Genomic DNA, 11683 nt, shown 5'->3' with positions numbered 1-11683 from the left:
CTGAGCTTTTCCAGCTTCTCTACTTTTCCATTGTTTATCTATGTATAGATATCACGCTAGCCGGACATCTTTGACTGTTGCACTCATGTCTTTTACAGTTCTAAAAGCGCGCCATTCACATTTTTAAATGCCTAAACGCATTATATGTGAACTGGCCCTTAGGGGCCATTCACACAGAACCCAGTTTTGCATTCTAGTGTGCTGCTTTTGTATTGTATTTATCTAAACACGCTCCAGACAGATGTGTTTAACCGCTGCATTCACAATATTGCATGTTTTGCAGCGTCTTTTGCATAATTAGTTGTTAAAATAAGTTGAACTTTTAAAATAACTGTTTTTGATATTGATTCATTCCACTGCCCTGCGCATTGCATTTTTTTGTGTGTGTGTGTTTTTTAAACAGTGAGCACCTGCTTCATGAAATATTCACATGCTTTCGACTGTCATAGAAACTTTCATGCATTGTAATTTGTTTCAGCGGGAGAATCACGTTAATTGGAAAGTCAATTCTATTATATATGAGCCAAAGTGATGCGCAAGAGTGAGTCAAGCCATAATTTAAACAGATCTGTGTTCATTCATTAAATTATATTGACATCGCAAAGATGCAAATAACGGTTTACGAATGTGAAACCTTGAAAACCTTGAATGCCCAGGATTCATTTATGAGTTTAAGATTCAGTGTTAACCTTTTGATAGTCAGTATTTTTATTTTATGTCACAGTTTATTTTATTGGTTTGTCAAGGCAAAATGTAATACCCAGTGGAACCTGCTTATGTAGAATTAAAGATTATCATTCCTGAAGTTAATATATATTTTTCATAATTTCATCAGAAAGGTTTAGATTCCTGTGAATGTTGGTTTTTATCCATAATCTCTTAAAGTCATTAGTAGTATGCCTGTGTATGTGGACACCAACACACAGAATTTGTTCTTGTGTCTGCATTGAGGACATCCGCTATACCAATTACTCGACATTAAATATTCCCACTCCAATGTATCACATAAGTCAGCATGCTGGATGCCTTTTCCTCATTAACACAACTGTGCAGAAATAAGCAACCTAAAGATGAATGTGACCGCTCTCATTACTGCCTTTAAGCACATGGCTCCCTCCCCTTGCATATCTTAGATTTCAATGACAAATTGCTTCAAATTGTCTCTGTGCTGTATTAAATGAGTGGCTCAAAAAAGCACTTGGAGTGTCTGGTAGTGAGATGCGCATGAGCTGCGGGCCTCCCACTGCGAGATTATTAAAGTCAGTCTGTAGCTATTCATCACCCCCAATAGAGACCTGCAGGCATCAAATGAGTGTATGGTCGCCCGATGACTTATTGTAATATGCCAGCAGACAACAGGCCACACGTATTGCCCCTAACGACTTTGCACTGGGTCTTCAGTGAGGATATACAAAATAACAATCCTGATATTTCTCGTGAAGTAATTTGTTGAATGTATGCGATGTGTTCATCTATTTAAATTCATGCCGTCAGAGGCGGAGGAGGAGGTAGAATGAGGTATCAGCTCATGTGAATTCTCCTCGGTATTATTTATTTGTGGGTATCAGATGTGTTCATTATGGCAGTAGAGTATGTATGAGTTCCTCACGATGCATTTTACAGTCAGCAAGCACAGTCACTGTGATGCCTGTCCCATGAATCTCTAGAGCACATCAGTTAAAGAATCAGTGAGAGAATAACAGTGTATTCAACATTTTTATAGAAAACAGCACTGTATCGCTGTATTAATCAACCGCCATGTATTAATGGCCATGCCAGTGACATTATCTTATTATCATTAAATAGTTGTGTATGTGCTTAACATGCCTTTTGAGTTGTAACTGAGCTCAGACTGTGCTTCTTTAAAGCCATGGCTGGTCTTTCTGTCTGTGAAATTGTGAAGTGTGTTCTCCGGTTTCCCTGATCAATAGATAAGGCACACAATTCCCCGAAACCAGGCCTCTACTTCCCTCTCAACATACAAAATGACACACTAACAGCTTCATGATTTTGATTGTGGGAGGAAGATTGTAGTTGTTTTAGTTTCTTAGTTACTCATTTCAGCAATTATGTATGCATAGTAACATTGTGAAATGATACGACAATTTAAAAATAACTTTTTTAATTTTAATATATTTGAATATGTCATTTTCTTTCCTGTGATGGCTGAATTTTCAGCAGCCATTACTCTGCAGTGTCACATGATCCTTCAGAAATCATTCTAATATGCTGATTTGGTGCTAATACTTTTCTCTCTTTTTTCAGGATTCTGATCAATTTCATGCATCCTTGATTAATTAATTTCTTTAAAAAAAATCTCACTGACCTCACATATATATATTTAAAGCTACACTGTGTAGGATTTTCTCCCATCTAGCGGTGAAATTGTTTATGACTACCAACTGAATATTACTTTCTAGCCCCTCCCATTCCGAGGGCGTTTTAACTCCTACGGTGGCCGTATTATTTCAATCGCGAGTAATCTCCCCCTCGCATTCGTCACGGTGCCACTGAGTGTAAAAACGCGAAAGGCGAAGCTTGAATTTCCAGGTATGTCCCTCTTTGGCTAATGTATTTTCAAGATGGAGGCGCAACATGGCTGCCGCCATTCGAGCGACTCGCTCGTATGTATTCTAAATGGCAGATTCTACGCTTACGAGAATACTTGATTAGTTGGTAGAAGTAATTACACATTAAAGGAGAACTCCGGTCAATTTTAACATTGAGCTCATTTTTTTGTACATTTGGAGTGCTGTCAATACAGAGAACAACGACAAAAATCGGTGTTGCCTACACCGAGTTATTCTATTTTTAAAATTTGCACCCTATTGACTTCAATGGGGCAAGTAGTAAGCCTGCTTTTTAGCCTCTTAACATCCTTTAAGTGTCATTACAAGTGCACAGAAAATGTGAGTGATTCCTGTGGATACATCCTGTTTTCGGTGGAAGGCCACATTAGTCGATTGTCGAGTTCACGCGCGTGATCATAGGTACTAAACCTATGCGCGTGAACTCGACAATTGATTACTATGGCCTTCCACCGAAAACAGGATGTAAACAAAGGTATGAGCGCTGGCTGAATTAACTTCATTTTTATTAATATCTCTAACATCTACTGCAGTCAGATCCACCCGTGTTCACTCGGAAGGAATCACTCACATTTTCTGTGCACTTGTAATGACACTTAAAGGATGTTAAGAGGCTAAAAAGCAGGCTTACTACTTGCCCCATTGAAGTCAATAGGGTGCAAATTTTAAAAATAGAATAACTCGGTGTAGGCAACACCGATTTTTGTCGTTGTTCTCTGTTTTGACAGCACTCCAAATGTACAAAAAAATGAGCTCAATGTTAAAATTGACCGGAGTTCTCCTTTAATGAGCACATATTTTTGAAACAACAAAGTGTTTTTTGCTAAGAATCAACTTAAAAAAATTACACAGTGTAGCTTTAAAAGCATGAAAAATTAAGCTCCATGTGATGTTGATGTGAACATGAGACATTGAGACAGGCACATCCAAAAACATTTTTAAACATATTCTAATGTGTTCTCAGGTCCATAGTTATGTTCCCAGATATCCATCTTACCTTATGTTGTTTACATCAATTCCTCGAGTGTATCTAGAGCAGAAGCGTAAAGTGCATCTTGGTGAAGGCATATAAATGTAGAACATGAATATTTAATCATGGAATGTGTCTAATGCCATATAAGTTTGCATTACTGTACACAACATATATTATTTGGCATTCTATAGAGTACTAGCAATTAAGCTAATGCACACCTAATGTCATCTGTGTCCAACTGATGGGTTCCGCATTAATGATTCAGCACTGAGGCAAACTCCATAGAATTTCGTTCACAGGCCATAGGGCTCGTTTTTTACTGAACTCTAAAAGTACGGAGGAGCCACGCGGGGTAACGGGGACCACGGCTCCTCTTCAGGCACGCAGCATCTGTCTCACTTGCTGTAGTAATCTTGTGCGACGTCGTGAAACCACTGGCCTGAATGACTGTTGTCATGAAGCGAGAGAGTATGGATGGTTCCTGTGTGTGTGTGTGCACTAGTTTACCTGAGGGCATACAGGAGGATTGTGTGGTTCAGTGCTTAATGACGCTTACCTCCACCATGGGCATGGACACGGGGAACCACACTGACAGGGTCACGCAACAACCGTGCCCCAGGTCACATCTCTTACACGCGAGCCTGCAGTGGATAATGTAGGGTAACTGTCACATATGGTAACATAAAGCTTGATTCTCTCCTTACTGACATTATAGGTGCAGGGATTCGTATGAGTGTATGTCAGCGAGGTCAGCTGCGGTTAATGTTAGAATGGGCTCGGTTTGAGGCTAAATCACTCTGAAACATTCCGATCAGTGGAAGAAGTCTTGCTGAAGAACCTGCAGTTTCCTTTCTTGCCCCCTGGCCAACACACCAAAACAGCACTCTGGTCTGGGATTGTTTTTAACCAATTTTGTATTATATTACTTTTCCTAAGGCTAAACTTTAAAATGTTAAAATGATTGAAGATGTTGTCATCATAGGAAGCTCATTTATGTCACATAATAAAAAATAAAATCATGGTTTGGAAAATCATAATCATGAAATGGCCTAATTAATGAGATACCAAGTCATAATATGCCAAGTCTAATGATGACAGTCTAAATTATGACATACTAAGTCATTATTATGACATAAAAAGTCATAATTATCGTAAATGGTAATCATTTTCAACTTTTTGACATAATTTCAACCTTTTAATGTCATAACTATGACTTATGTTTGTCAGTTTCTGCTTTATCTCATAATATGTAGTCTTAGTATGTCATAATTTTGACTTTTTATCCCGTAATTACGGCCAGTTTATTTCATAAATGACATTTTATGTAATAATTATGCCATAATTATGACTTGCTATCTCATTTAGATGTTTTTATAATTATGATTTCCAAAGCATTATTTTTATTTTCTTCTTTGTGGCAGAAATGAGCTTTCATAAGCTTGTGTGCTAATGATCTTTCCTCTATTTAGCGTTGTGGTATTGTATGTATTGCTGGCTTGTGTTTGATAAATTGCTTGTGATGTTTTTCATTTGTAAGTTGATTTTGACAAAAGGCTCTGCTAAAATACCTAATGTAGATGCAAATATAATTAACACTCAAAACTCACATTCACTTAAATATTCAAAGGTTGCTTCCTTAAGAAAAATAACGGCAAGTTTGATATTGTTATTGTAAAATTATATTTGGTTTTGATTAGACGGGTCAAAGTTTGGATGCATCTTTCTGAATGAGATTGCCATGAAAGAGGGGAATATTTTTCCGAGAATAACAACTTTTGTTCTTTTTTCACACTATCATGTGCTTTCAGGGCACTTGGAAGGTGGCAGGTTAGGTTTTTGTTTTTGTTTTCATTTTTTTATATAATTCTGACTACATTTATCTCCCTGTTATGTTTTTATATTGTACAGTGGTTAAAGCTCAAAAAAATCTATGTAATAGAATATTGTATTGATGTATTTAAAATATAAAGATACAACATTGTGTTTAAACACATTTTTGTGTTTCGTTACTTTCATATACAGTATGTAAAGGAACACTGATAAAAATGATTTTGTGGTGAAGTAAATATTACAGAAAAAAACGATGTACTTTACATGAAAAAGTTAGTTCAGGCAAGAATAAAAAAAAAAAGTAAATTCTATATTAGTACTCAATTCAAGCGTGTATGAAGGCATAAATATCAACGTTTTAAAATTAAGTAAAATTACTCAACTTTTCTGATACTGGTGTTCCCATCATGCACTGGGCCTTGAATGATTAATGAGGTTGATTTTCCACTGTTTTCCAGCTGTATTTACACTGTTTTATCATTGCTTTTGTTGTTAGGATAACTTGCCATTTTGTGACATTTAAGTTCATTTTACTAAAAACGATCCATCATGTTACCGTCATTGTGTACTGTCTACCAAGTATTGAGGTCTCTGCGTTCACAAGAAGTGTTAGTTTTGATTGTATTAATCACTCATGTAGGCAGGCCTACTTTAAAAGTGTGGTTTAATTCAATGTTTTATTGTTTGAGTGAAATGTATTCAAAGGAAACTTCAACTAGATATTACTCAACCTTTTACTAGCCAAGTTAAAATGACTTATTTTCTTTGTTACTTTCACTTAACTTAGATAAGTAGAGTTTACTTAATTCCATATGTGAAATTTACTTTAAAAATATGTGTAAAAACTTGCCAAATAAAAATTAAGTACATTTTACTTATTGTTTTTTTTTCAGTGAATCCTCCGAACTGAAGTGAGAATATCATCAACGCAGTGTTTAGGTGGTGCATTATAGAAGTTGCTATAACATTATGAAACTTATGTAACTTTGGCAATAGAAGGTCAGGGGTGATGCTGCCATAATGTGGGTGGTGCCGATCTTCAACACATGGCTGGAATCTGTTAAAGAGCAGGTCTGCTTGATTCAGTCCAGCCCAGGTGTTTGTCTTTCTTTCTTTCTTTCTTTCTTTCTGAGTGAGTTAGGGAGTGAGTGAGGTAGAATAGAAAATTGCCTACCGGTATTCTGTTTCACAAATATATTAAGCAGCACAACCGTTTTCAACATTGATAATAATAATAAATGTTTCTTGGACACCAAATCAGCCAATTAGAATGATTTCTGAAGGATCATGTGACACTGAAGAGTGATGATACTGAAAACTTTAGCTTTGGAATCACAGGAATAAATTACATTATTGAATATATTCAAATAGAAAATAGTCATTTTAAATAGTTTTTACTGTATTTTTGATCTAATAAATGCAGTCTTGGTAAGGACTTCTTTGAAAAGCATTACAAACTTTACCGACCGCAAACTCATGAACGGTGTTGTACATGATTTAGGTTATGCAGGATTTGACTTTTTGCTTTGCAAATGGTCTTGTAGCCCCCATCAAATCAGCCTTCAGTTTAACCTTGCGTTTAATTTATGATTCAGAGCCCAAAGCCCTATACACTGACTCAAATGCTGTTGATAGAGTACAGTATGCCATTTCTTTTTCACTCCTTTTTGTCTGTTCAACATTTGTATCATGTTGCCGAGTTGAATGGGCCAAGCCCTGGAGTGACTACTTTGTATGGAGAGAGATCGAGCAAGACAGAGGGACAGAGCTCCACTCCCTTCACACACTCCTCAATCTCAGAAACAGGATCTCGCCCAGCCCCATCGTGGCTTTGAAGAGATGACTGCCGTTGTAAATGGCAGCAGTGGCCAGGGGCTGTGCGTGAATAATTGAATAGAAGAAACTCCACAATGCCACATTTCCGTTTCTTAAGAGCTCAGTGGGGCTGTCTCAGTTACCGGTTATGCGCAGAGAAAATGGAGCTCCTTTGAGTCGATGCCTTGGTTTTTTTGCAGCGCTGAGGGCTACGGGTGAGGTGACAAAGACAGGGAGGCAGCCTCGAGATAAAGTTTGGCCAGCCATTATGTGTGTTTTTTCCAGGCTTTTAGCCTAAGCCTCGGGCTAGACTGCGCACAAGCCTTTGTGTGAGACTGATGACATCGATCTCAGAGAGGTGTTTCAGCATTCCTCACTCTCCTTCTCATTACCTGACTCATCCGCTTCCTGATGCCTCTGACCATGAGCCAGACCGCAGAGTGCACACACACACACACATTCACGCAGCCTGTCGCTAGTCTTGATGACCTTCAAGATTTGTGACACTAGTAGGCATAAGGAGTAAAGATATAATGACCCATAGGAAGGGTTTTCTTTCATTATAGGATCTCCTGAGACCACAATAAAAATCTGAGATTGGAAATCTTATTTATACCTTGAAATGAACAGGAAGCCATTTTCCCCCTCCAAGTATATAAAATATAAAGGTAATTGTGAAATTATTTCTCATAATAATGACTTTGTCTTATATTGCCACTTTATTTCTCAAAATGGTGACGTTATAGGCTAAATTATTTTCTCTCTCTCTCTCTTTTGATGATGATGATGATGATGATTCTTTTTTTTTTTTTACCACAACATGGATCATCTGGTTGTGTACAAACTTGTGGGATAATGTCAGCAAAAGTGGGACAAACCAAATACTAAAAAATATTTTGTTAATTATGCTGGTTAATATAATATACATTTTTTTTTTTTTTTTATATATATATTTTTATTCAGCAAGGATACAGTGATCAAAACTGTCAGTAAAGACATTTATAATGACATTTATAATGCATTTATTATGACATTTATAAACAGAAGATTTCTGTATCAAATAAGTCTATTTTAAATACTTATTGTGAACTTCCTAGCAAAGAATCCTGGAAAAAAATGCACACGTTTTACAAAATTAATCAGCAGCACAACTGTTTTAACCTATATTAAAATAAAATTTTATTACTCATTTTAAAATTGTAATAATATTTCACAATATTACAGTGTTTAAATGTAGTTTTTATTAAATAAATACAGCCCTGGTGCACAAACAAGAAATTATATGACATGTATTATAGTTTATGTAGCATAGTCTTTTGGGTTTTAGTAGCTGTGTTTGTCAGAAATCTCCACGAAAGTGACGGATGCGTGCAATGAACTTGTCATACGCAGGAAGCTTATAACATTTTGACTGGCAGATCTTTCAAAGTCCTTGTAACAGAGACACAGTTCAGTGGTCCTGTGGTCTTTATGTAATGTGGGAGAACAGAGACAAAAGCTCAGCTGTATCAACTCAGACACTGGAGAAGGATTAAGATCTATATGCAGAGAGTTGATGGGGTAAGACGATAGCAAAAATCCTGAATCAGGCTGTCAAATAAGTCTGTCTAAAACAGACATAAAGCTGCAAATTATCCTTATAACAATCAGCTTGCCATTCAATTTAGATTATATAAATAGGCTATATGTTATTTTCAAGATATGAGAAATCAGTAGCCTTATTTCTCTTTTGACTCTGCAGGGAAATTCAACTGTATTACATTTACAATTAGAAGACGCTTTTATCCCAAATAACATACATTGCATTTAAAGGGGCTATATGTAGTTTTCAGCGGCCTCTAGCTGTGATGTTTCAGATTGCAACCAATAAGTTTACAAGCGCGTGCTCGTGCGCGTGCTCTAACTCATGAGCGAGCACTCTGGGTACCGGCCAGGGGTGCGTTTCCCAAAAGCATCGTTAGCCAACTATGTTCGCAAGTTCCGTCGTTATCAGCATAGTTCAACGAGTCAGTGTTTCCCGAAACCATAGTTCGCACGAACATTCGCGAACAGCATCGCAAAGTTGTGTGGTTGGAACGACAGCTCTCGACCTGTGGCTAGAAGCATAGTTTCTTGTTTGCATGACATGTGGACTTAATACATCCTTATTTTGAGCCAAATAAGCAAGCTGACATTCAGTACAACCGGTGCCTTTTATTTAGAATACATACAAATGTAATTTACGTCTTTTAGTTTGTCAAGAGATTTAAAGCACCGTTTTTGAAGAGTACGCATGTGCGAACGTGCTCTTCTATGTAAGAACGAGCCTATGATTGAATCTGGAAATAAAGCAAAATAACTGAGAAAAATGAGAAATAGTCCTCAGATGTCATGTCTGTAATTTATAGCAAAACATCTAGCGTTAATTCGATCTCAAACAGATTCATTAAAAGAAGTTATTACTCCACTACGTGCGTGACGTCATAAACCAACGTGGTTGAATGACCACTTTGCGACAATACAGTTTCGGGAAACAGTCGTGACTAGCTAGTTGATTTCTTCAATGATGCATCGTACTATGGTAGTTAAGCAGCGACGTCGTTGTTCGGGAAACGCACCCCTGACTGAGACGCAACACACCGGAGAAAGCATCACACAACATGCTGGAAACTCAGGTAAACTCCCACTGCAACGTTACAATAATAGGCTATACTTTTATCAGCTTATCAGCTTGACGCTGAACTAATGCTCCATGCTCATACCATGATAAGTATGGAACCCTAGCAACCGTGCCGAATTTTGCCACTGCAAGCACCACTTCACATTTTCTCCAGGAAATGTGCATTCTAGGTTTGTAGATAAGGTTTCTCCATGATTCAAATGCCCTGCATTTTCGTCCGAAGTTCATCCGATTCACGTCTGGCCTTACGAGCTTCAGCAGAAAAAAACTTTTTTTAGTTTTTTATCAATATGTGGAGTGTGTGTTGGAGTCTGTGTTGTGCTGGGAGCAGGTCGTTTCTTAGTGTTATCAGACATGTCATAAGTTGCATAAGTCATAAGTCCATGTCATAAGTTGCAGTGTCGTCGCTGTTGAGTGCAATGTCAGTAGACGAGAGAGCCAGTAGGCTCGGGAGTGCGCATGCAGGTCACGTCACTGGATTTCGCGGTAAATCCGACCCGGCACCTTCACATAAAAATAAGAATACTTGCTTTCCGAGGTAGTAGCAAAATCCGCAAAGTGGATCGTTTTAATGTGAGATTACAACCTCTTCACACACAGGCAATAAAAAAAGGATTCATTTTAGTAGAAAAACTACATATAGCACCTTTAAGGTATGCATTCTATCAGTACATGCATTCAAATCGAACTGATGGCTTTGGCATTGTTTGCGCAATGCTCTCTGGTTAAGCTACAAAGATATATTTAATGTCACTGTAGAAATATCTTATCATCAATGAAACATCTTTCAGTTCAGATATAACTAAGTTGAAGAAGAAAAAAAATTATAGACAAAGTTAGGGTTTTATTTTAGAAATAAGCCATGTTTCTCATTCAATGTACTGTAACAAAGTCCAGTTGTCCGGTTCTTAATTATGGGAATGTTGTGTACCAATTTTGCTCCTTCTTGTCTTCTTCCTTGGATGTTGTGTATCACGGTGCTTTAAGATTTATACCAGACTGTATATCCTCAGCACATCATTGTGTCTTGTATAATAGAGTTGCCATTGACTTCATTGACAACTCGAAGAGCAATGCACTGGTATTGCAAGAACTGGAGGATAAGTAAATGAATTGTAAATGTTTTTAATGTTGTACATTCTGTTTGTCTTATTTTGTGTCTTATTTTTGGTTGCCGATCTATTTAATAAAAATGAAATAGCCAACATAAGAAAATGATAGAAATGAACTGAGGTTGTTGTGGGGAGATGGAGCTGCAGTCCCAGATATTAGTAATCAGCAATTACATAAGGAAAAGCGCTTTAAGAGACCAATATATTTTTCTACATTGATTAGTATTGTTTTGATATCTTTCATAAAGAATTAAAGGCATTCATGTTCTTGCTACATATTTAATTAATCTGTATATCCATTCTCCCACTCACAGCATACAGAAAGGATAGAGAGGCCTAACATGACCTGTTAGCATCCACATCCCCATCTATTCAGAAAGTGGTCTGAGAGTCTGCGATGCGAAGCAAAGCGACAATGGGATCAGTCCGCATTTGCATTATGAGCACACAATGCATGACACAAGCTTGCCCAGAGAGATATTTCTGCTCAGAAAATATCTGGCTTCAGAAGGATCTGTCTGCAGTGCTCAGCGTCACTCCACTGACTCTGTCTTTTGCTTATTAACAAACCAGCCTGTCACTTTATAAACCCTGCTTCAGCTTTCCCTCAAGTGTACACACACATACACACTGTGAAATACACTCTATGACAACATTACAGACAATGCATGGCAAACACACAGATTGTCCATCAGTTTAAGGTAAA

Source organism: Rutilus rutilus, assembly GCF_951802725.1.
Source record: "Rutilus rutilus genome assembly, chromosome: 15".
Lineage (NCBI taxonomy): Eukaryota > Metazoa > Chordata > Actinopteri > Cypriniformes > Leuciscidae > Rutilus > Rutilus rutilus.
This window is presented reverse-complemented; position numbering follows the sequence as displayed.